The sequence below is a fragment of the Chiloscyllium punctatum genome, chromosome 40 (genome assembly GCF_047496795.1).
Source record: "Chiloscyllium punctatum isolate Juve2018m chromosome 40, sChiPun1.3, whole genome shotgun sequence".
Taxonomy (NCBI): domain Eukaryota; kingdom Metazoa; phylum Chordata; class Chondrichthyes; order Orectolobiformes; family Hemiscylliidae; genus Chiloscyllium; species Chiloscyllium punctatum.
Window position 1 is genome coordinate 63,673,072 of NC_092778.1, and position 27,246 is coordinate 63,700,317.

The following is a 27,246-nucleotide window of genomic DNA, read 5'->3' on the forward strand; positions in this document are numbered from 1 at the left end:
GTACAAAGTAGTAAGAGAAACAGAATTGAGAGGTTAAGCATTACCTTCATAGAAAAAGTAGAAAAATAAATTAATAAGATAATAGTTAAAATTAAAGTCTTTATTAATTTAAACTAGGAAACTACAGGAACAGGTTAAATTTTCAGCAGTTTTTGATGAGTCCTCTGCTTATCTCGCTCTCCAGGTGACCTCAGCTGCCTGTTCTCGACACCACCACCACAGATTCCAGAGGGAGCGGTCCTTCACTGCCCGCTCTTTCTGCTTGTTCTTCCCACATTGGGCCGTGGTGCTGTCACTGATGCTGAAGCTGCCACCTCCCAGAATTCCCCAGTGCATTGGAAACATGCTCCAGGCAGGACCTACTCACATGCTGAGCTGAGACACCACCATGACCTGCCGAGGCCCACCATGAGCTGCAGAGAGACCAGGCTGAGACTCACCATGAGCTGCAGAGAGACTAGGCTGAGACTCACCATGAGCTGCAGAGAGACCAGGCTGAGACTCACCATGAGCTGGAGAGAGACCAGGCTGAGACTCACCATGAGCTGCAGAGAGACCAGGCTGAGACAATACTGTGAGCCACAGAGAGACCACGTCAAGACACCACCATGAGTCATGGAGAGACCAGGCCGAGACTCCACCACGAGCCATGGAGAAACCAGGCAGAGACACCACCACGAGCCACAGAGAGACCACGCCAAGACAATACCATGAGCCACAGAGAGAGACCAGGCTGAGACAATACTGTGAGCTACAGAGAAACCAGGCCGAGATAATACTGCGAGTCACGGAGAGGCCAGGTCGAGACAGTACTGCAAGCCACAGAGAGACCAGGCAGAGACACTACCATGAGCCACAGAGAGACAAGGCCGAGACAACACCACGAACCACAGGGAAACCAGGCCGAGACAATACTGCGAATCACGGAGAGGCCAGGTCGAGACAATACTGCGAGCCACAGAGAGATCAGGCCGAGATAATACTGCGAGTCACAGAGAGGACAGGCCAAGACAATACTGCGAGCCACAGAGAGACCAGGCCGAGACATACCGCAAGTCACAGAGAGGTCAGGCCGAGACAATACTGCGAGCCACAGGGAAACCAGACTGAGACACCACCATGAGCTACAGAGAAACCAGGCCCAGACACCACCACGAACCACAGGGAGACCAGGCCGAGACAATACTGCGAGTCATGGAGAGGCCAGGCTGAGATGATACTGCGAGTCACGGAGAGGCCAGGCTGAGATGATACTGCGAGTCACGGAGAGGCCAGGCTGAGATGATACTGCGAGCCACGGAGAGGCTAGGCCGATATGATACTGTGAGCCATGGAGAGACCAGGCCGAGATGATACTGCAAGCTGCAGAGAGACCAACAACAAGAAATAAAGAAAAGGAAAGGAGAAATAAATAGATGAAACAGAGAAGCTCTGCTGGAGCATCCCATTCTGCTTTTCTGTTTATCTAAATCTAACCATTTGTGGTCAAGTTGAAAAAGCAAGAAAGGAAAGATGATAATAAAATATCTGAAGGATAGATTCAGAATAAAAGAAAAACAGGAATGAATTTTTGCCTCTGAAAGTGGGACTGGGTGAGGATATGTCAGCTGATACCACACACACACACACACACACACACACACACTCACTCACACACACACACACTCACTCATACATACACACACTCATACACACTCACACACACACTCACTCATACACACACTCACTCACACACTCATACACACTCTCACACTCATACACACTCTCACACTCACTCATACACACACATACTCATACAGATACACACTCACACACACACACACTCACTCCAAACAAAGTTTGTATTATCAGTTTTTATTAAGGAGACTTGCAATGTCTCTGATTTGGAAAGTGAGCTAATGGGTGTTCGAGAGGTAAGGTGTGACAGTATTCACATGATTACCAGTAGCTTTGCTGAACAGCTGTGAAAACATAAGGCAAACAAATCTCTGGGGCCAGATAAGATGCAGCCAAGGATCCTTAAGAAAAGCAAGGGAGCAAATGAGAGAAACTCTGGCACGAATCTTGTAGAAATTGTTGAGCATTGGAGAGGTGCTGAAAGAGAAGGCAGATGCTGTTCGATAAATAGGTTGTGAATGTGGCCCAGTAAACAATTTAGCATCCAGGACGGATGCAGGTACCAAAACCCCTTCCGCGAGATAAAGTTCACTGAGCTCTAGATACAAATGCAATCAAGAGATGAGTTTCTGAAAGTAGTGATGGTAGAAATCTCCAGGCAGTCCCTGGGTTGGGAATGGGTTCCATCCTGGAGTCCAGCCGCAAATTAGTTTGTGGGAACTCACTGCAGGACAATGGAAAGGAACTGTGCATTAAATACAGAAAATGTTCATACATCAGGTCTTTAAAGTGACCCTGTATGGGATTGTGTTTATTAAGTATGAGTGTTTGCAAGTCGGAGAACCCTGTAGTTACTGTGATTTCATTGAAGGTGTGACCAAAGTGTTTGTTATGTTTAAGGTAGTGGATATGGTGCACTTGGATTTCAGTAAAGCCTTTGATACATTTTCTGTACAAAATAAAAACATCAGAGTCAGGGAGAAAATTGTACAACAGTTTGATACATGATTGATAAAGAAAACATGCTGGTACAAAACTCTCCAGCAAGCCAATAACAACGTCCTAACGGTGCAGGTGATAGCCCTCAATTCACCGCAGCCCCGATCTACTCCACGGCACTCACTCCCTGGCACTTCCTCCATCGTCTCCCTTCCATGTCCCACTTTAAACCATTGCTGAATTTTGCCCATGCCTCTCCCCTCCGCCTGCCCCCATCCAACCCTCTGCTCTCCTCCCTTCGCCCTGAATGTTTACGGTAGGCCATTCACCCACCAATCAGGGCACTTCACTCTCTCTAAACGCTCAGTCTGCTTATCTGATCTCCAGGGCTAGACAAATTGGAATGGCCTCCAACTAAACATTTGAATACACTTGGGAAATGGTGGGCAAGCAGCTGAGGAAAGTCAGTCAATGTGAAGACCAATAAGGAACAAGAGGAGGCCACTCAGCCCTTTGAGCCTGCCCCACCATTCTAGAAGATCCTGGGCTGGTCTGATCTTAACCACAACTCTAGATTCCTGCATATCCCCAATAATCTTCCATCCCCATGGTCATCAAGAATCACTCTCCTTCTGTCTCAAAAAATATTGAAGAATTCTGCATCCACTGCCTTTTGAGGAAGGGAATTTCGAAGATTCAGAACCGAGAGACAAAATGTTTCCTCCTCTTGGTTTTAAAAGGGTGACCTCTTATTTTTAAACAGTGGCTCCTAGTTCTAGATTCTGCCACAAGAGGAACTATCCTTCCCACATCCACCTGGTCAAATCTCTCTCAGGATCCGATCTCTTTCAGTTCAGCCACCTCTGACTCTTGCAAACTCCAGGGGATACGGGCCCGGCCAATCCAGCCTTTATTCTTAAGGCAATCTGTTCATTCCAGGTTCTAGTTGAGTCCAGCTTCTCTGAACTGCTTCCAGAAGTCATTAACATCCTTCCTTGAGTGCAGTGAGCAGCAATGTACACAGTAATCCAGATGCTGGAATGAGCCCGGAGAGGACTCATGGTGGGCGAGTCGAGACTGGGCCAGTGTGGTACCCAGCAACGTCGATAGGGTCTACATTGGCGAGGCCCATTGAGGACATAGTGATGGGAGTGTTGGTGGGGGCAAGATGGTGTCAGAGGTGGGAAACTTCTGTTCCAGCAGGAGCAGTAACGCGGTGAAGCAGACGTGTGCCTGACCACCAGGCCCGTGGCCCAGATGGAGCACTTAACAAGAAGGACAGCAGCGGTGAACACTTCATTTTTCTGCCTTTATATTCTATGTTTTGGTTTATTTTTCTGTGCTTTATGATGGCACCAGAGAGTCATGACTCTACACAGCACTTTCCACTGTGCTTTGTAACCGAATACATGTGACAATAAATAAATCGAATCAGATGCAATATTACCGACACTCTGTATAACTGAAGCATAACTACTTACTCTTGCATTCTCACGATAAAACATAAGATCCTATCAGCTTTCCTGGTTACTTGCTGTATCTGCACACAAACCTCCTAGGGTACACTAGATCACCCAGATCTCTCTGCATCACAGAATTCTGCAACCTCTCACTGTTTAATTAACATGCCTCTTCTTCATTCTTTCTACCAAAATGGACAGTTTCGCACTTCCCCACGTATTTGCCAGATCTTTGCCCATTTATGTACATCCTTCTCACACCTCGTTTTCCTAATTTTGTGTCATCAGCACATTTACCTTTGCTCCCTACAACCAAATCATTTATATAAATTGCAACGAGTTGTGGCCCCAGCACTGACCCTTGTGGCACACCATTTGGGAGATCCTGTCCACCTGAAAATGACCCGTTTCTTCCTACTTCCTGTTGGCCAGCCAATCTTCAGTCCGTAAGGTGTGGTGTGTGGTGCTGGAAAAGCACAGACGGTCAGGCAGCATCCGAAGAGCAGGAGAGTTGATGTTTCGAGCAATAAGTTCTTCATCAGGAATGCTTATGCTCGAAACATTGATTCCCCTGCTCCTCAGATGCTGCCTGACTGGCTGTGCTTTTCCAGCATCACGCGTTTTGACTGTGATCTCCAGCATCTTCAGCCCTCACTATCTCCCAATCTTCTGTCCATTCCCGAATGAAGAGTATGGCAGCCTTGCACTCTGAGCTTTCACTTCTGCAAGAGCCTTTGATGCAACATTTAATCAAACACCTTCTCCAAATTAAATAAAACACATCCACTGGTTCCACTTTTATCTAAGAAAACACTTTACTTGGAGACAAGGCAACAATCCAGCGAGTCGAACATTACTTTAAAAAAAGGAAAAGACAGTTATGTGTATGGAAAGTAAGAGATCTGTGTGTCCTGATAGACAATGACAGTGATGCTCACTGGGCATTAGAATTATAGAATCCCTACAGTGTGGAAGCAAGCCATTCAGCCTATTGTGTTCACACTGACCCTCTGAAGAGCATCCCACTATTGCTGTATTTCCCAGGGCTAACCCACTTAGCCAAAAGGCCCCGGACACTGTGGGTGATTGAGCACAGCCAATCCACCCAAACCTGCACATCTTTGGACTGTGGGAGGAAACCCACGCAGACATGAGGAGATTGTGCAAACTTCACACTGACAGTCGCCCAATGGTCGGATTGAACCTGGGTCCCTGACACTGTGTGAGGCAGCAGTGCTAACCATTGGACTACCACACCATTTGAAAAGCAATTTAAAAAACAGGGCATCGTGTACAAAATAATGAGAGGAATAGATAGAGTCAATAGCCAGAGACCTTTCCCCAGGGCAGGATTGACTGGTTCGAGAAGTCATAGTTTGAAGATATTAGGAGGAAGGTATAAAGGAGATGTCAGAGGAAGGTTCTTTACACAGAGAGTTGTGAATGTATGGAATGCATTGCCAGCTGTGGTGGTGGAAGCAGAGTCATTGGGGACATTTAAGCGATTGCTGGACATGCACATGGAAAGCAGTGAATTGAGGGGTGGGTAGGTTAGGTTACAATATTTTACATTAGGATTAAGTCTCGGCACAACACCATGGGCCCAAGGGCCTGTTCTGTGCTGTACTTTTCTATGTTCCATGTTCTATCTTTACAAGGTCACTATTGAGCTGAAATTAGAAGATAATGCTGCTAGTTTGCACGTATGTGTATGACTACATTCCTGCATAAAGCTCTGTTTGCTATAATATAGAAAAAGAGACTTTATCTATTGCAAGGATATAGAACAGCACAACCGAAACGATTGGGGGAGTGGTGGGATTTGATTACAGCATGACCTGATTACAAATTAATGTCAATTGATTGTATCCCATTGTAATAACAAGAAGCTTGAGAGTTGAAATGCTTTTGATTGTCCCTTTAGAATAAATCTGTTCCACCTCATCTAAAACAGCACAAGGAAAGGATGCGGTCTGGGCTTGAAGAGGGTGCAATGTAAAAGCAATTTTCAGAAACACCATCTCAGTTAGCAAGTGGTAAATCTATGGAACAGGGTCCCCAGAGAAATGAGGAATCAGTTCATCCTGATCTATTCAGCACAAAATAGGATACATTTCTTTCAGACATTAATGTTTCGCGATAGAGTATGAAGATTGAGAGATGTGACATTTGCTAAGTGTCACATATCATGGGCATTTTATGTCTAACAATTTCTATGTACTGAAAGAGTGATAGTACAGTTTGTTCAGATCCAACTCAATAGCACTTGTTCAAATCTCAGTGGTGCTTAAAAAAGGAAAATTCTTACTGGTCACTAAGTATCCAAGTCAATATATTAGAGCATTGTTAATCTTCACATTTAGACAGTACAATATAGTTTACCCTCACAGTAGAGGGTTCAGAGGTACAAAGACAACCTAAGATTGGAAACCTGTTTTCATCAGCACTGCACTAATCACAGAATCACTCAAACCCTGATTTAAATTCAGGATGGCTTCTATCGTGGATAAAATTGGATAGAGCGGTTGACTTCTGCGTAATGAATACAAGCCTGCAATTACAGTTTCTCAGGAGAGGAATAGTCACCTTTCCCACATTGTACTCTATTTGCCAGATCTTTACCCACTTACTCATGTCATCTTCACAACTCACTTTCCTACCTATCTTCATATCATCAGCAAATTTACACCTTTCCTCCAATAGGCTGTAGCAGATACTCGCTGCATTCCATATTGACCCCAGGCCTCTGCATAAAGCCCAACACTGTTCAAACTGCTGATACTTCTTCAGCTTTTGATCCCTCTCCGATGCTCTTAAAATACGTCCAATTTCTCCCCAACGTTCATTCAACTCCACATTTGAATCTCTCCAGTCTGAATCTAATCCTGTCAAACTACTGAGCAAAACCACAATTTACGTCAGGGGTGGCTCAGTGGTTAGCACTGCTGCCTCACAGCGCCAGGGACCCAGGTTTGATCCCAGCCTCAGGTGACTGTCTGTGTGGCGTTTGCACATTCACCCTGTGTCTGCGTGGGTTTCCTCTCACAGTCAAAAGAGGTTTATAAAATCATGAGGGGGATGAATAGACAAAGTATTTTTCCTGGGGTTGGGGAGTCCAGAACGGGAGGGCATAGGTTTAGAGTGAGAGGGGAAAGATATAAAAGGGACCTAAGGGGCAACTTTTGCACACAGAGGGTGATACGTGTATGGAATAAGCTGCCAGACGGAGTGGTGGAGGCTGGTACAATTGCAACATTTAAAAAGGTGTCTGGATGGGTATATGAATAGGAAGGATTTAGAGGGATGGGCCAGGTGCTGGCAGGTGGGACGAGGTTGGGTTGGGATATCTGGTCGGCATGGACAGGTTGGACCGAAGGATGTGTTTCCATGCTGTACATCTCTATGATTCTATGTGCAGGTTAGGTCGTTTGGCTGTGCTAAATTGCCCATAGCATGTAGCTTAGATGGCATTGGCTAAGGGAAATGCAGGTGGAGGGGTGAGATACCCTTCAGAGGGTTGGTTTGGAATCAAATGGCCTGCTCTCATGTTGTAGGGATTCTATCTCTGTGACTGAACTAAGCAAAGGTGGGAAGGATCTTCCAAGGACATTGTGTGATTTACCTTTCAAAAGCTGCATAAAGCATTAGGAGAGATATTACATCATAGTCACAATGGTCACCGTAACCACATCCACAAAACCTAGCTCCCACACTTACCCCTATGCTTCCAATTTTAGCTGGAGAATCTGGCTTATGCTTTGATTCTTCCATTTCCAGAAATAAATCCTGTTTCTTGGTGACATTACCTGAAGACACAGGGCCTATAGGCCCCAGGCTTTATGGAATAATGCCCAGTTCACGCTCGCAACAGAACAGTCAGCTCCCCTGAAAGGAACCTAGCTGGAGAGATCATCATTTTAAAAATGTGTTTGTTATCAAAGTGATCTTTTACTGAACCACAAACACACAATATCGCAGTCTTTGTTTTAACAAGAAAATAAAATGATAATTCATTAACATCAAAAATGAAGATAAACAAGAACAATACTTTATCTCCTTATTACATAGAGTCATAGAGATATACAGCACGGAAACAGACCCTTCAATCCAAGATTCAGATTTTTAAACGCCCAGAAGAAACTAAAGCACTCTTTATAGATTGAACAGAAACAATAGCTTTGTATCAGGGTCAACTTCACCTTGAACACCAATTTGATGGTAATAACATTGAATGTCAAGGGGCCATGATTGGAATGTTTTTTATTGGAGATAGTCATTGCCTGGTATTTGTGTGGCATGAACGTGACTTACCATTTGCTACTTAGCCCAAGGAGAAAGTCAGGACTGCAGATTCTGGAGAGTCAGAACAAAATGTGTGGTGCTGGAAAAACACAGCAGGTCAGGCAGCATCTGAGGGGCGGGAGAATCGACGTTTCGGACAGAAGGCCTTCATCAGGGCTTGTCAGCCTGAGCGTGGATATTGTCCAGATCTTGCAGCGTTTGAACCTGGACTGCTTCAGTATCTGTCCATTTATATAAACATATAAGAAGTCAGCACGCCCTTCAATATTGTCTTGGTTAGCCTGAGATATGAGAAAGCCTATCATGGGTAAGTCTTACATGCTAATACAGAGAGCTTACCCATGGGTTAACAGAATGAAAATGTTCAGACTCTGAAATTTGTCCAGAGCTGCTCCTGGTGTACAGCGACTAATAATGACAGCTTTCTAGCACAGGCCTTTGACAGGTGGTGGGGGCGTGGGAGATATGAGGTGGGGAGATGTTGGTGTCATGGTAATGCCATCAGTCTAGCTGCACAAAGAGCCAGGCTAGCCCTCTGGGCCCTCATGCCCCCTCTAATCCTTTTGCCCATCACCTTAAATCTGTGCCCCCTGGTACTTGACCTCTGTCCCATAGGAAACATGCTCAGCCCACCCTTGTTACTTTGTTATGGACATGTTGGTGTTGGTGTTGGTCACACAACACCAGGTTATAGTCCAACAGGTTTATTTGAAATCACAAGCTTTCGGAGTGCTGTCCCTTCGTCAGGTGACCGTCAAGCTCTGAAAGCCTATGGTTCCAAATAAACCTGTTGGACTATAACCTGGTGTCGTGCGACATCTGACCTTGTTACTTTGTACACTTCCAATTAAGTCTCCTATCAATCTCCTCTATTCTCAAGAAAATGACAGTAGCCTGTTCTATTGGATGTAGGTTTGCTCGCTGAGCTGGAAGATTCATTCCCAGGCGTTTTGTCACTCTACTAGGTAACACCTTCAGTGGGCCTCTAGGTGAAGCGCTGTTGATAATTCCTGCTTTCTATTTATATGTTTGGGTTTCTTTGGGTTGGTGACATAATTTCCTGTGGTGATGTCATTTCCTGTTCTTTTTCTCAGGGGGTGGTAGATGGGGTCTAACTCGATGTGTTTGTTGATAGAGTTCCAGATCTGTTCGAAGTTTGTTCCATTTAGCGCAGTGACAGTGCCACAACCACTATGTGAAGACAGAACTAGGACTCCCTAAGGACTCTGCAGTGGCTATTCCCCCAAAACTATTGTGGACGGCTTCAAGTTCCCTCATGTTTATTCATGCATTTCCTGCCAAGAGCTTGCCAAAGATGTCCCTCAGAACACAGCCAGCTCAGGCCGTTGTGTGGCGCTCTTGGTGATGGACATTGGTACTGTCTACCCAAACAATTGTCTACATCTTTGCCAGCCTCCTTCCTGTTGCTGCAAATATTTAGTTCATATGGCGAAGTTTTGGAACCTGGTTTTCAGTTTAAGGATTTCTTTTAACTATAGAGAATTGGGACTATTGATTCAGAAATTGGTAAGGAATCCCAGTGAAAATAACTTATGGAAGCTTGGAGTTAATTGCATGTAAAAAACAACCTCAGTTTATCTTCAATGTCAGAGTTAACAATGAGAATGCTTTAATTAATAGGGAGCCCTGGTAAAACAGATCCAGAAGGCTTGTCTACATTTCAGTAAATGAAAGGGAGAGGCTGAAAAGGCTGGGGCTGTTCTCCCTGGAGCATTGGAGTCTGAGGGGTGACCTTATAGAGGTTCATAAAATCACGAGGGACATGGATAGAATAAATAGACAAGGTACAGGAGTCCAGAACTAAAGGGCAGAGGTTTAGGGTGAGAGGGGAAAATATAAAAGAGATTAGATTACTTACAGTGTGGAAACAGGCCCTTCGGCCCAACAAGTCCACACCGCCCCGCCGAAGCGCAACCCACCCTGACCCATTCCCCTACACCTAACACTACGGGCAATTTTAGCATGGCCAATTCACCTGACCTGCACATCTTTGGACTGTGGGAGGAAACCGGAGCACCCGGAGGAAACCCACACAGACATGGGGAGAACGTGCAAACTCCACACAGTCGCCTGAGGCGGGAATTGAGCTCAGGTCTCTGGCGCTGTGAGGCAGGAGTGCTAACCACTGTGCCACCGTGCCACCTGGATCTAAGGGGCAACCTTTTCACACAGAGAGTGGTGCATGTATGGAATGTACTGCCAGAGGAAGTGGTGGAGGCTGGTACAATTACAACATTTAAAAGGCATCTGGATGGATATATGAATAGGAAGGGTTTGGAGGGATATGGGCCAGGTGCTGGCAGGTGGGACTAGATTGGGTTGGGATATCTGATCGGCATGGAGGGGTTGGACTGAAGGGTCTGTTTCCATGCTGTTTCTATGACTCTATTTAAATTATTTATGGACCTCCCAGATCACGCCCAGTTACTTTTCATTTCTGATACACATGGTCAGCAATTCCTGGTGGAGAGGGTCTGTACAATTGCACTGCTGCATCAATTATTCAAATGGGTTGCAGAATAAAAGAGTTGAACTGAAGGTAAATAAGTCATTTGCATTTTTGTTTGAATCAGCACAAAACATTTCGTGTTTCGACAGAGATAGCGAATTGGGGTGAAGCCTGAGATGGAAGGTGCTTTTGTTTAATTTACCTTGTAGTAAACAGGCATTTCAGTTTGGTTTTATTGATGGAAAAGTAGCTGCAAATTGCCTCCAACTTGTAGCCAGTGGAAAACTTGCACAGTTGTTTTCATAGAACTTTGTGGCAGAAGCAGAGTCGAGCTGACCAGCCAACTCAGGAAGAGCTGTATACAAGATGGAGGAGAAAACTGAGGAAAAACAGTCTTGTGTATATTCAGTGTCACAGCAAGGGGCTGAAGAAACCACAATCATGAAATCTTTAAAGAAAGCTGGAGAACAGCTTAGCCAAAAGTTAAGTGGATGATCCCCATGCATTTGCATTTCAAAGGAATAGTAAGGAGAATTAAATTCCAAATTAGGGGGAAGTCCCATCCCACAAAACCAGAGTGCAGTGGATGCTGGGACATTGAGTAAATTTACAGAGGAGACGGACTGAAATTTAATTGCTAATGGTCAGGGAGAGCACAGACAGCAGAGCAGAGTTGAGGCTGTGATGAATCAGCCATGATAGTATTAAACGATGAAGTAGTCTCAAGGGGCTGAATCACCTCTTCCTGCTCCTGGTTCTTATGAATATTACACCTAGGTAAAGTGAATTAACCTTTAAGAATTTGTAAGACAAATGAATACTTGGAGGATGACATAGTACAGCTCACTAAGTTAATAAGTACAACCATCTAACATGTTGTCATGATTGACCACCCCTCAGTTTAATGAGGTATCTCCAGGGTAGTTGGCTTCAGGAAATGATAACAGTTTGTCTTCTTTAGTGGTTCCTCAGCGCTAATACTACAGAAGTGGTCAACGTGCTGAGCAACACTGAAATCAGAAAGCCTGGTCCTTGGAAAATTCCAATTATATTGGAGAATGCCCTGAAGGCTGAGGCCATTAGTTGTAGACTCTCAGTCTGCTTTGACACAAAGAGGATAGGACATACCCAGGATTGACACGGTGGTGTCTGAGACATTGTAAGGGACCATTGCATGAGGATGACAATGTTAAGCTGTTGTTCAACTTATTTGAAGTTTAGAACTGCCACTCCCATCTTTGTTACAAGTCTCTCAAACATTAGTCAGGAGAACTTTCAGGGCCAGTGGGACTGTGTCTTTGTCATGTCTGGTTCCGCGGTTGAGGATGTTAATCCCAACAGTCTTATTCTGACAGAGGAACCAATTATCATTGTCCATGGAATGTTTGGATGGAAGTCCATCCTCATGCATTGTGATCATAATCATCAGGTGCACCACATGAATTAAAAAGGGATACTTGTCCACAGAAAGTTATCCATGTTTGAAAACAAGTGCCCCAGCTTTTTGGAGATATACAGTTCCCAGACAGAATCAAGGAATCCCTACAGTGTGGAAGCAGACCATTCAGTTCATGCCAACCCTCTGAAGAGCAACCCACCTTGGCCCTGTACCTCTGCATTTCCCATGGCTAATCCACCTAACCTGTGCATTCCTGGACACTATGGATGATTTCCCAATGGCCAGTCCACCCAACCTGCACAGCTTTGGACTGTGGGAGGAACCACAGCACTCGGAGGACACGTGAGAATGTGCAAACTCTACAAGGACAGTCACCTGAGGGTGGAATCAAACTCACGTCCCTGACCCTGTGAAGCAGCAGTCCTAACCACTGTGCCACCTTAGAAGAATACAATGTTTTGATCACAAGTTCACATTTATCACACAGTTAGCATGAGGAATGGAAAATAAACAATATGAGATGTAATTACTTTGATTGGGCTTATCCTTTTATGGTCTCACTTCAAGGTGTAAGATACAACGAAGGCCAACAGTTCGAAAAAATTGAGAGCATAGCCTCATCGTTTGTAGCTTTTATTGGCCAGAGCATTTCAGCCTTTTTGAAACAGATGGTCTAGGAGTATGATGGAGTATTGAGAGCTTTTTAAAAATGAAGTCTTGGGACATTGGTGAGTTGGGCCAGCTAGCTGCCCGTCCTTAGCTGCCCTTGAGAAGGTGGTGTCCTGTCACTTATACCCCACAGAAAGCTCTTTCCCCTGACCCCTCGAAAAAATCAATTTAAATGGTTACAGGTACATGTATAATGCATCTAAGGTGTAATGGGAAATTTGACATTGCAATGTACACCCTACATTTTCTGGTAGATTAAAATATGCGTCCAAATTAACAAATGTGCTGTACGGTTAAAAGTTTTATTTGCCAATTTAGTTTAATGATTTCTGAGGTCAACCAAGTCAGCCCAATTTCAGAAGGAGAGTGGCATAGTACAACTCAGTAAATTAATAAATGCAACCATGCAATTTGTTCCCATGGTTGATCACCTCTAGGTTTAATTAGGTCTCTACAGGGTCGCTAGATTCTGAAACTGATTACTGTTTCTCTTCTTTAGTGGCTCCTCAGCACTAATACTGCAGAAGTGGTCAACGTGCTGATCAACACGGTAATCAGAAAGCCTGGTCCTTGGAAGAGTCCAATTATCTTGGAAAATGCCCTGAAGGCTGAGGCCATTAGTCTTAGATTCTTGGTCTGCACTGATACAAATACTAGTACAACATAGCTAAGTATTTTCAGTCTTTAACAGACAGCTTCCTATAACTAGGCCCAGTTTAACAAAATCCACAGTTGTATTGAAGCTGAATGAAACGAAGAGCAGGTGCTGGGATTAGAACAGTCAGATATGGGAGCAAGTTACTGCAGACGCTGGAATCCGTACTGAAAGCAACAAATGCTGGAGATCACAGCGGGTCAGGCAGCATCCGCGGAGAAAGAGCAGGCTAACGTTTCAACTCTTAATGTCACGTCAGACCCCTGATTAAACCGAGAGGTAATCAATCAAGGGAACAAACTGCATGGTCACGTCACATAGACCCAAAACGTTAGCTTGCTCTCTCTCTTTCTATGGATGCTGTCCAGCCCGCTGTGATTTCCAGTAGTTGTTGTTTTCAGTACAAATACCTGGCTTTTAGAGATTCAGAACAATGGAGTTAGTTGAGGACAAAGTAAAAGGTGGATTGCTGATAATTGAACTGAGGATGAAGCATATTGTCTGAAAATATTGATGCTCAGTGACCCCTCTCCTTCAAAAAGCTGCTGCTTACTCCACATGGGGAACCTCTCTGGAATTAAACAATGGTATCTTTAGCTTTGTGCAGCAAAGTTAACACAAGATCATTTTTGGTCTTTGAACTTCCATCCCATTTTCTCCTTCAGATTGTTTGGATCATCGCCAGAATGACCAGAACCTCTGCCACCTGCTCTTAACTGATACAGAATTCCATTTATCCACCCATCTGAGATGGATGGGAAAGGGGAAATAGGAACAGGAAAAGGCCATTCACCCCATCAGCCCATCTGTCTGGATGTATCACTACCTGGTATGGCAACTGTACCATTCAAGAGAGTGGTGAACCCGGCCCGGACAATCACAAAGGCCAACCTCCCACCTACAGAATCCATCTACCAGGCCCCGCTGTCAAGGAAAGGCCGCCAGCATTCTCAAAGATCCATCCCACCCTGGCAATGTTTTTCTACAACCTCTACCTTCGGGGAGAAGGTACAGAAGCCTGAACACACGCACCAGCCGGTTTCGAAACAGTTTCTACCCTACTGTTGTTAGAATACTGAATGGACTCACAAACTCTTAACATTTGCCTGTCCCTGTGTTTTTGTTTTTGCTGCTGTTTACCTATTATTTACTTATCTATGTTACTTAACTCTGTGACCTGCCTGCATTGCTCACAAGATAAAGCTTTTCACTGTGTCTCGGTACACGGGACAATAAATTCAATTCCATTCAAGCCTGTTCGATGTGTCCATCAGATCATGGCTGATCATCTATTTCTGCACCATTTCTCCTGCGCTATTCCCATATTCTTTGATGTCATTTATATCCAGAAATCTATCAATGACCGTCTTGAACATGCTCTGTAACTGAGCTTCCACAGGCTGCTGGGGTAGAGAATTCTAGTTATCACCACCCTCTGAATGAAGCATTCCTCTGAATTAATTGGTACATCAATTAAACCCACAGCTGATCAGAAAGAGAAACAGTTTTAAAATTATGTGTTGGTTTTCAGTTGAAAGCCTGTGTATGAAAGGATATATATTTTCTCATGAATGTATAGTAGTAAGGATGCTGAAAATGGGAAACAAACAGAATATCCTGGAAAAAAATCAGCAGGTATGGCACTGTCTGTACAGAGAGGTACAGAGTTAACACTTGGAGTCTAGCGACCCTTCTTCAGAGCTGAATGATGTTGGAAAATACTTTTGACAGAGGAAGAAGCCCAGTGTAGAGGAGAGAGTGAAGCAGAGAGATACAGTGAGAGCACATTGAGGTATGAAAGGGAGAGAATGGGTCCTTGCTACCAAGAGTGAAGTCAACAAGGCACAAACAAGACAAGGTAAAAACCAAAAGAACTGTGGACGCTGTAAAGCCGAAACAAATTGCTGGAAAAGCTCAGCAGGTCTGGCAGCATCTGAGGAGAAAAATCAGAGCTAGCACTTTGGGTCAAGTGAGGAAAGGTCTTCTCAGGAAGGGTCACTCGATCTGAAACGTGAACTCTGATTTCTCTCCACTGATGCTGCCAGACCTGCCGAGCTTTTCCAGTGATTTCTGTTTTAATGTACAAACAAGGCAAGGCCGTAGGGGGGCCTAGAGGGGAGAGAATGGAAGAAAAATGACAACAGACATAATGCACTCAGTTTCCGATTTTATAGAATTCCTTATTGAACCCAAGAGGCTGTCAGATCCTGAGCAGGAAATGAGGTGTAAGTCCTTGAGCTTTCTTTCAGCTCCATTGGAATGCTGCAGGAGGCCCAGGTCAGAGACGGTCACACTGGAGCAAGATGGTTTATTGAAATAGCAGGTAACTGGGAGGTCAGGGGCTTTGCTATAGTCAGAATGGAGGCCTACAACACACTCACCCAGTCTGGGTTGGTCTTGCCCATATAAAGGAGACAAGCTGTGAGAATTTCTTTGTCTACCCTTAAGGCTGTCAACATCATCAAAGACCCATCGCACCCCGGTAATGATCTCCTACAATCTCTTCCGTCAGGCAGAAAATACAGACAAGCACCAGCAGGTTCAGGAACAGCTCCTTCCTGGCCGCTATTGGACGATGAAAGGACTCTTTAAGTTCAAATAATGCTGATCTTGCCGAGCGCTCACTCTGTGCTATGTAACCTGTCTGCCTCTGTCGAGGTTTTTTACTTTACTTACTATGATCCGCCTGTACTGTTGGTAAACAAAGCTTTTCACTGTACTTAGGTACATGTGACAATAAATCAAATCAAACAATCCCTTTGTCTCTTGTACCACACATCTCTCTCTCAGAAATAGAAGAACCGATTTTCCAATACCATTCAGTTCTGACTCTGAATATGAACTCTGTTTCTCTCTCCACAGATGCTGTCAAAGCAGCTACAGTTCTGCACCACTCTCAAGATCTCTCAGCAAATAGCATGCTTATCTGAATCATTAGCTTTGATCAAATTCACCACGGAGAAAACAAAATTTCAATGGATTTCATGTCCAAAATGGCCAAGCCTTGAGGATGTCAAGCACTGGAAATTGTTATAAACTCTATAATATCTCATATTACGCAAAGCTTTGACATAACTCTTGCAATCTTTAGTAACTATCACATTTTATGTGAATGTTGTGGCTGATGATACTTTCCTCGCGATGACTGCTGATGTGATTCGGATCTTTTATCGGGATCCCACCACCCCAGACGACTCACTGTACAGTACAAAATCATTCCATTAACACTGCCATGGGGTCCAGGCATGACAGAGAGTAATGTGAGGCCAGCACAGCTAAATCCAGTCCCTGGAGACATTGCTCTGTAGGTTGACAAGGGTACAGGTGGTCCACATGACCCAACAGGAATTACACTGCAAGGGTGACCCCACCGAAAAGAAAGTTATTACATAGACCTTCAGCTCATACACATTTTCCAATCTGCAAAGGCGATGGATGGAGCAAGATAAAAGCAAAAGGAAGACCAACCCAAACAGAATAGCATCTGTGGGCATCTATACAGTCAGACAGCACAGAAACAGACCCTTCAGCCCAACCAGTCCATGCTGAACATAATCCCAAACTAAACTCGTCCCACCTGCCTGCTCCTGGCCCATATCCCTCCAAACCCTTTCCTATTCATGTACTTATCCAAATGTCTTTTAAACATTGTAATTGTGATCACATCCACCACTTCCTCAGGAAGTTCATTCCACACGTGAACCACCCTCTGTGTAAAACATTTGCATCTCTTGTCTTTTTTAAATCTCTCTCACCTTAAAAGTGCGCCCCCTAGTCTTTAAATCCCTCACCCTAGGGAAGAAACCACTTCCAGTAATTCTTATGTACACCTGACAATATTTTATAAACTTTCACCAGATCACCTCTTAACCTTTTACACTCTAGTGAAAAAGGTCCCAGGCTTTCTTTATAGTTCAAACTTTCCATACCTGGCAACATCCTGGTAAATCTCTCCTGAACCTCTCCAGCTCGATAACTTAGTCAGAGAATGGCCATATCCCTGGAGCAGATTATTCAATCTATTGAGCAAATGTTATCTCTCTCTCTCTCTCTCTCTCCTTCCACACCTCTCCGCACTCCACTGAGTCACCTACCCTTTCCCTATAGCCCTGCAGTTTGTTTCTCTGTTTAGATGCTTATCCAATTCCTGATCAAACACTATGACTGTCTCTGCATCTACCTGTCGCTTTCTCAACTACCTTCCCCCCAGCCCCACCCCCCTCCCATTTATCTCTCAGCCTCCCGGCCCACAAGCCTCATTCCTGATGAAGGGCTTTTGCCCGAAACGTCGACTCTCCTGCTCCTCGGATGCTGCCTGACCTGCTGTGCTTTTCCAGTGCCACGCTCTCGACTCTGATCTCCAGCATCTGCAGTCCTCACCTTCTCCATCTCTACAGGCAATGTTTTGCAGATTGACAGAGCTCACTGCTGCACACAAAAAATAATCTTCATTTCACCACTAATTCTTTTGCCAATCACTTTAAATCTGTATCCAAATGTTCAGGCAAAGCTGCATCAAGTTTCCCCTTGGGTAGACATCATGGCGTGTATGCTGAGGTTACCGTCTTTGGGCTTGACTTCAGGCAACTCTCTTTAGAATTCCACAGTGTACCATGCCTCACATAAGCCAACCAAAGTGCACATGCCTTCAGCAGCAGTGAACAGATGCAGGAGCAGACAACATATTTTAATGGACTTCGAGCATAGTGAGACTATCCAACAAGCATTATGTACCAAAGTGTTGCCATAAACTGTTGCCTAGCAACTTGCTCCACATTTGATCACCTATGCCAAGCTGCCACACAACCTTACAGCTCATTAGGGGAATCTAATGCATGCTCTTTCCTCAAAGTGGCTCACATTCAAAAGACTATTTACAAATGAAAATTTATTGGCACCTTCCGAGAGGCTCACACATTTGTTCACTGCAACACAATCTCTGATCAATAACTGACTCAAGGACAGGCGATATTGCAATTAACACTTCCCTGTGCACTTGCAGATCAACATTACTGCTCAGCAGGTACAAGACAGCATGCAATTCCTTCAAGTGTCGCTGGGTCAAAATCCTGACACTCCCTCCCTCATGACATTGAGGGTCTAACCTACAGCAGCGGTTCAAGAAGGCAGCTCACCCCCACCTTCTCGAGGGACCAACTAGGCACAGGTCCAGCCAGCGATGCCCATATCACATGAGTAATAAAACAAAATTAAGAAAATTACAGATGGGCTCAAGGATCCCGAGTCTATGATGCCCTAATACTTAAGACCTTGGATATTCTTGACTCCGTGAGTACGAGGCAGCAGGAGATATTGAAGCAGTGGGCAGCCTGAAGGGTTACCCCCAAAACATTGACTTCTCCACCTCCCGATGCTGCCTGGCTTGCTGTGCTCTTCCAGCCTCTTGCCTGTCTAAACTTGGTGCGAGCAGATTTTTGCTCTTGTGTCATGTCCCTTCCGCATCCACTGTTACACAGGTTAGACAAGGCCACAGAATATCATTGTAGACAGCTGGTGAGGTCACTGGAATAGTAATCCAGATATCCAGGCTAATATTCTGGGGCAATGAGTTCACACCCCACCACAGCACTTGAATTCAATGAATAATTCTGAAATTGAGAGCTAGTATTGTATGGGTTATATGTGTCAGACTGAGGGTCCACCTTTGGAGCTGTAACAACTCTATCACATACAGCATTTTTGGTGTTCTCGGTTCAGAGACATCTCTGCTACCCAACATTCAGCTCTGAAGAAAGGTCATCCTGGACTTGAAACATTAACGCTGCTTTCTCTCCCCACAGATGCTGCTGGACCTGCTGAGTTTCTTCAGCAATTTCTGCTTTTGTATCTCAGCTGATACTATTTTGAGAAGATCAGAGCAGATCCAGATCCCCCCAGTGTCTTAACCAAATGTATCCATCCCATGTCACTGAGAAAGCGTCAATGGTGTCATGTTGCACATGAGAGCCGTATAAACCGACCCGTTGTTCCTTAAATCGAGATGATTATACATCAACAGTACCTACGTACCTCTAATGCCTGAGGTTATGAAGGATGCTACAGAAATGCAAGTCGCTGTTTGTTTCCTCCTCACTCAATGCAAACAAGTGAAAGGTGAGGAACATCAAATGATGGTTTGAGAGAAGATGCAGAAATCATCTGACTCAATGGCCACAGATTTTATACACTGCGCCTGATGCTCTCTGGTGGTGAAGGATTGATTGAGTCACCAGGGAGACTGTGGCCTAAAGGCACTGTCACTCTACGGTGTAATAGAATAATACAGGTGAAACCTCCAGGAACACACACTTAAATCCCACCCCAGTAAACTCCATCTAAAATAATCAATTGAAAGTCATCATCAATGACAGAAGCTGTGAGCCATGGGTTAGATTAGATTAGATTACTTACAGTGTGGAAACAGGCCCTTCGGCCCAACAAGTCCACACCGCCCCGCCGAAGCGCAACCCACCCGTACCCCTACATCTACCCCTTACCTAACACTACGGGCAATTTAGCATGGCCAATCCACCTGACCTGCACATCTTTGGACTGTGGGAGGAAACTGGAGCACCCGGAGGAAACCCACGCAGACACGGGGAGAATGTGGAAACTCCACACAGTCAGTCGCCTGAGGCGGGAACTGAACCTGGGTCTCTGGTGCTGTGAGGCAGCAGTGCTAACCACTGTGCCACCGGTTGTGGGTAAAACACTCTGAAGTTCACTAGACTAATATCTTTTAAGAAAGAAAATCTGAACTTCCCTGGCCTGTGTGTGACTCCACACCATAGTAATCAGATTGCCTCTGAAATGATCTAGTGATCAATGCAAGCTGCAATTGGAAATGGATAACAAATGCTGACCTTACCAGCAACAACCACATCCCATCAAAACACACACTTATTAAAATTGTTAGAGGCATCTCCAACAGATGTGAGTTATCACCCCTAAAATGAAGAGGTAGTAAAGGATGTGGGTGTTGGTAACTCCACCAGACATGCCTATGTTACAAGTATCGAACGATGTTCTTGCAGTCGATGGGAACGTTTTGACGCAGAGCCCCAGTTAAGCCTATGGCTGTTCTCAGTGACAGACAGGTACGTCCAGCTGGGTCCACACATCTGGGGGAGGGCACATCTGTTTAGGGTGACTCGATACAGGTATCCCAAGAACTGCAGCAGTAACAGGCGCAGGCAAGGTCGAACCCAGCACAGGGGGGGGAGGATTGAATCCAGGATGAGGTGGGGGGAGATAGAGCCCTTGTGGGGTGTGTGAGCTCAGCATGGCTAAGCTAAATAATACTGTTAAACCTTTAACTTTATTTTTCTACTTTATGCTAAGATGCACTGTAATGATGAATTTTAAAATTTCCTTATCTTCTTCTTTGTAGTGAAGATTTTGTACCTTAATTACGCTTGTACTGATGATGGCACTGAGAATGGTGCAAATGTTCACTTTTCACTGTACTCCTGTACTTGAATGCACATAACAATAACATTTCATTCTAATTTTAATTCTTCTTCGATCTACTTCCACGTCAACCATGAAATCCTGCAATTGATATAAAACTGACCACAATCACAAACTTTATTTTGATCTCAAACTCAACCCACTGAGCCACAGTTTGCACTATAGGACCACCTTCCACACCGAGACAGACAGAACCACCTTCCACACCGAGACAGAACCACCTTCCACACCGAGACAGACAGAACCACCTTCCACACCGAGACAGAACCACCTCCCACACCGAGACAGAACCACCTTCCACACCGAGACAAACAGAACCACCTTCCATACCGAGACAAACAGAACCATCTTCCAAACCCACAGACAGAACCACCTTCTATACTGAGACAGACAGAACTACCTTCCACACCCACAGACAGAACCACCTTCTATACCCACAGACAGAACCACCTTCTATACCGAGACAGACAGAACCACCTTCCCCATGACACAGACGGAACCACCTTCCACACCCACAGACAGAACCACCTTCCACACCCACAGACAGAACCACCTTCCACACCCACAGACAGAACCACCTTCTATACCGAGACAGACAGAAACACCTTCCACACCAGGACAGACTGAACCACCTTCCACACCCACAGACAGAACCACCTTCCACACCAGAACAGACAGAACCACCTTCCACACCCACAGACAGAACCACCTTCCACACCCACAGACAGAATCACCTTCCACACCCACAGACAGAACCACCTTCCACACCAGGACAGACAGAACCACCTTCCACACCCACAGACAGAACCACCTTCCACACCAGGACAGACTGAACCACCTTCCACACCCACAGACAGAACCACCTTCCACACCAGAACAGACAGAACCACCTTCCACACCCACAGACAGAACCACCTTCCACACCCACAGACAGAATCACCTTCCACACCCACAGACAGAACCACCTTCCACACCCACAGACAGAACCGCCTTCCACACCCACAGACAGAACCGCCTTCCACACCCACAGACAGAACCGCCTTCCACACCAGGACAGACAAAACCGCCTTCCCCACCGGCACAGACAGAACCACCTTCCACACCCACATACAGAACCACCTTCCACACCCACAGACAGAACCACCTTCCACACCCACAGACAGAACCGCCTTCCACACCCACAGACAGAACCGCCTTCCACACTCACAGACAGAACCGCCTTCCACACCCACAGACAGAACCGCCTTCCCCACCGGCACAGACAGAACCACCTTCCACACCCACAGACAGAACCGCCTTCCACACCCACAGACAGAACCGCCTTCCACACCAGGACAGACAAAACCGCCTTCCCCACCGGCACAGACAGAACCACCTTCCACACCCACAGACAGAACCACCTTCCACACCCACAGACAGAACCACCTTCCACACCGACACAGACAGAACCACCTTCCACACCCACAGATAGAACCACCTTCCACACCCACAGACAGAATCACCTTCCACACCCGCAGACAGAACCACCTTCCACACCCACAGACAGAACCACCTTCCACACCCACAGACAGAACCACCTTCCCCACGGCACAGACAGAACCACCTTCCACACCAGGACAGACAGAACCACCTTCCACACCGGGACAGACAGAACCGCCTTCCACACCCACAGACAGAACCACCTTCCACACCCACAGACAGAACCACCTTCCACACCCACAGACAGAACCACCTTCCACACCAGGACAGACAGAACCACCTTCCACACCGGCACAGACAGAACCACCTTCCACACCCACAGACAGAACCACCTTCCCCACCGGCACAGACAGAACCACCTTCCCCACGGCACAGACAGAACCACCTTCCACACCGGGACAGACAGAACCACCTTCCACACCCACAGACAGAACCGCCTTCCACACCCACAGACAGAACCACCTTCCACACCCACAGACAGAACCATCTTCCACACCAGGACAGACAGAACCACCTTCCCCACCGGCACAGACAGAACCACCTTCCACACCCACAGACAGAACCACCTTCCATACCAGCACAGACAGAACCACCTTCCACACCAGGACAGACAGAACCACCTTCCCCACCGGCACAGACAGAACCACCTTCCACACCCACAAACAGAACCACCTTCCACACCGGGACAGACAGAACCGCCTTCCACACCGGGACAGACAGAACCACCTTCCACACCGGCACAGACAGAACCGCCTTCCACACCAGCACAGACAGAACCACCTTCCACACCAGCACAGACAGAACCACCTTCCACACCCACAGACAGAACCACCTTCCACACCGAGACAGACAGAACCACCTTCCCCACGGCACAGACAGAACCACCTTCCACACCCACAGACAGAACCACCTTCCACACCGAGACAGATAGATTCACCTTCCACTTCACGACAGGTAACCATTGTAAACGGTTCACTTGCAATCTGCATTTCAGAAACTCAACAGGCAGATACTGACAGCTGCTCATTGGATACCAACAAAGTAAATTGTTTTATCAGCAACTAAAATTAACCCTAAAATGGAAACTAATTCAAAGTACAATAAATATTGCAAAACATTGTGTGAAGTGCATGTAACAACAATATCCTGTAAAAACCATGCTCAACAAAAACAGCCAAATGCTATTTCCTGCATTTAGCTCTGTCATACATTGAGCCCTCACTGCATTCATTAGATCAGCTTTGAAGGCAAAAAAAAACATAAGGTTGGCAAAACAACCAGGGAAATTGGGACAGGTTTTGAATTCTTTTTTAAACTTTCCAAATTCGAGCTGGATTTGTTGTGTGGGTTCACTGCTAGTTTCTGCAGGGCTGGGGGAAACCATTGTTTCACATTGAGGCTTCAGAGTGGTCCCCTTGTCGAATTGTTTCCTGAATCTACAAAACACGATCTTCAGGTGCCTGGGATAACCTGTACCAACTGTGTCTCTCCTTTTGGTCCTCACACTCCAGTTTTATTTCCCCTTTCTCTTGGCAGGTGTAGTGATCGGAACCAGGTCCAGGCAGATCTCATGGACTATGAAACTCCTGATTATGGTTGTTAACCTGGACAAATCAGGGAGCTTTGGCTGACAGATATAACCAGGAGATGTTGCCCGGACGGAATTTCACATTGGCCCCAAGGTCCCGTACTTCCCGCGGGAGCCTGTGCCCCACAACCTGAGCCGCCTCCGGAATGTTCATTTTATCCCTTTTAAGGATGTAAAAAGGCGGGCCCTATATAGACTGTTGCTGCACACCATCCACCTCTTCTCCCTCATCTACCGTCCGGACACGCCTTGGCGTGCCCATTTGCGACCGGGCAGTGGGGATCCCCAGTGGAGGGCTCTCTATGTGGGAGTCCTCCCCCTTCTCTCGGGGATCTGGGGTGGAGGGTGCTGCACGCGGCAGTCCCCTGCAACCGCAGATTGTGGTGGTTCACGGACTCCCAGCCCAACTGCTTGTTCTGTGGCGCTGTGGAGTCCGTGGACCATGTATATATTGGGTGTGGGCGTTTGCACTCCCTTTTTGATTTTCTTAAAAACCTCCTCCTCTGCTTTTGGATGCACTTCAGTCCCACGCTCCTGATCTTCGGGCACCCGGTACGGAGGAGGGAGGGCAGGTCCGAAGACTTCCTCGTGGGTCTGCTCCTGGGCCTGGCCAAACTGGCCATCAACAGGTCCAGGCAGCGGGCCTTGGAGGGGGTCGTTAGGGCCGACTGCCTGCCCCTCTTCCGGGGTTACGTTAGGGCCCGGGTGTCCTTGGAGAAGGAGCACGCGGTGCCCACCAACACCCTGGAGTTGTTCAGGGAGAGGTGGGCGCCGCAGGGAGTGGAGTGTATTATTTCCCCCTCCAACTCTATTTTGATTTAATCCCTGCACTCCCCTTCACTGTTTGATCACACAGCATTGCCCTTTGATGGGAAGGGCATTGCTCGTCACTGGCCACTCGGGTGTTTCTTTTCTTCCTGGTGGTGGAAATTGAATAAAGATTCGTACACCTTGTATCTCTCACTGTGTCTCACACCTGCACACACACACAGCATGGATGCTGGGGAAAAAAAATAAGTACTAGTGCAGTTAGGCAGTAGTTAAAAAAAATAACTGGGAGTGTCAGGTTCTGCTCACTCTAAAAACAAAAAAAAACCAGGAGATGTTACGTTAGAGCCCGGGTGTCCTTGGAGAAGGAGCACGCAGTGTCCACCAACACCCTGGAGTTGTTCAGGGAGAGGTGGGCGCCGCAGGGAGTGGAGTGCATTATTTCCCCCTCCAACTCTATTTTGATTTAATCCCTACCCTCCCCTTCACTGTTTGATCACACAGCATTGCCCTTTGATGGGAAGGGCACTGTTTGTCACTGGCCACTCGGGTGTTTCTTTTCTTCCTGGTGGTGTCAATTTGAATGAAGATTTTGTACACCTTGTGTCTTTCACTGTGTCTCACACCTGCACACACACACACATGGATGCTGGGGAAAAAAATAAGCACTACTGCAAATAAAAAGAAAAGAAAAGAAAAGAAAAAAAAAACGGGAGATTCAGAGTCTCGTCAGTTCAGGGACTGGCTCTGAACTGGCTGGTCAGTGCCCATGTATTGTGCATGTGTAAATAAAGGGTGACTTGGTACGGGTCTTTGTGCAGCATGGTCAGCACATTTGCCACAGGTGGGATTCTGCAGGTGAACTGCCTCAGCTCCATAACGTTGGCAACGTGTGTGGATCTTGTTCTACTGCTTACCAAATGACAATATTTTCTTTGTCATTTTCACTGCACACCCGAGGTATGAACATTTTTATGTGCAATCTACAATCCTAATGAGACTATGGAACGCAATTATTAGTCCCAACACCTGCCAACTTGTTCAATTTCCTGATCCCTTAGTGTCTCATAGTCCATTCATAGATCAGCACAAAATTGGCCTCCAACTTACATTGCAAGCATCGAGCTGTGAAATAGGGCCAACATATTAAGCATTCATACCAGTATAATGAATAAAACAGTCAAATAAGTATTTTCTGGAGCGGAAAATTCCAAATCATTTATCACTTCACCTTGCAGTTATTGCTGCAACTTTGAACATAGTCCAGCCAGTCAGAACTTTACCACAACACTCTCCTATCCATTGATAAAACTGACAAAACATTGGAGCAGCAATGGCTAACTATAATATCTTCAACATGCTTACAAATATTAGGAGCAGATCACCGCAGATACTGGAATCTGAACTGAAAACAAAAAATGCTGGAGATCACATCAGCTTGCTCTCTCTCCATGGATGCTGCCTGACCCACTGTGATCTCCAGCATTTTTTGTTCTCAGCTCATGCTTACAAATATTGTTTGTCTGTGATTATCACATTTGATACTGGCATCAAGAATCAAATCATTACATTTTCTTTTTAGCTCATGAGTAGCCTGGAATCCATTGAAAAATTACCTGGAATTAGCATTTAAATTTAAGGTGACAGTTAAGTGCACCTTAAGAAGTAGTACTGACCAATGTACAACGAAAAATGGGAACATCCAACTATTTATCACCAATTAAAAAAGGCAAGAAACTAACTGAAAAAACAGTGCATTCATTTTTCACTTTTGCAGATTTCAAAATGAGAAACCAACAATGCTTTGAAGTATTCCATTAGTACCAAAGGAAGATTTCAAATTTGTGGAAGGTTTTGATTAATTCCTGCTCACTGGTGTAAACACTCTTTATGCACAGAGAGAAAGATTATACATGCTCATTTCCAAAAGGGAGTGTGAACCATTTGAAACACACATTACTGAGTCACAGAGAACATCCACATAATTTTCACACAAATCAATTTTACATGTTGGGGTCAATTTCATGAATGAAAAACAGATGGAAAATTATGAGGTGCATGTCTTAGATTTCCCATTAAGCTGTTCTCGTGGCAAGATTCCCATTAGGAAGCACATTCCCAAATCACCACGAGAAAGCATGTCAGTTGGAAAATTGATAATCGACCGAAAAGGTAATTCAGATAGCGCAGCCTGCTGTCTGGCCTCTCCCTCTATTGTAGGTTTCTACGAAATCCAGACTCACCAAAGTCTGCTTAATTCGGTGTGTTCATAAGTGAAGGTGCCAGAGGAGTGAAGGTGAAGGTGCTCCTTTACATTTCATTGTGTTTAAGCATTGGTACTTTTATTTAATTCCAGCCCTAAAATGGACTCTAACTGTGCCTTTCTGATGAGTTTAATTATCCAATGAAACCAGGTTGTAAAGAGTGTGA

The 27,246-nt window shown here is 45.6% G+C and overlaps 1 protein-coding gene and 1 pseudogene across 1 annotated transcript in view; both read right to left on the reverse strand.

Annotated features, from left to right (window-relative positions):
- The window catches only part of shisa9a (shisa family member 9a), a 325,898-nt gene that overhangs the window by 252,195 nt on the left and 46,457 nt on the right, over nucleotides 1-27,246 (reverse strand). The window lies entirely within an intron of this gene.
- On the reverse strand, nucleotides 1,193-25,758 carry LOC140464781 (large ribosomal subunit protein eL37 pseudogene; annotated as a pseudogene).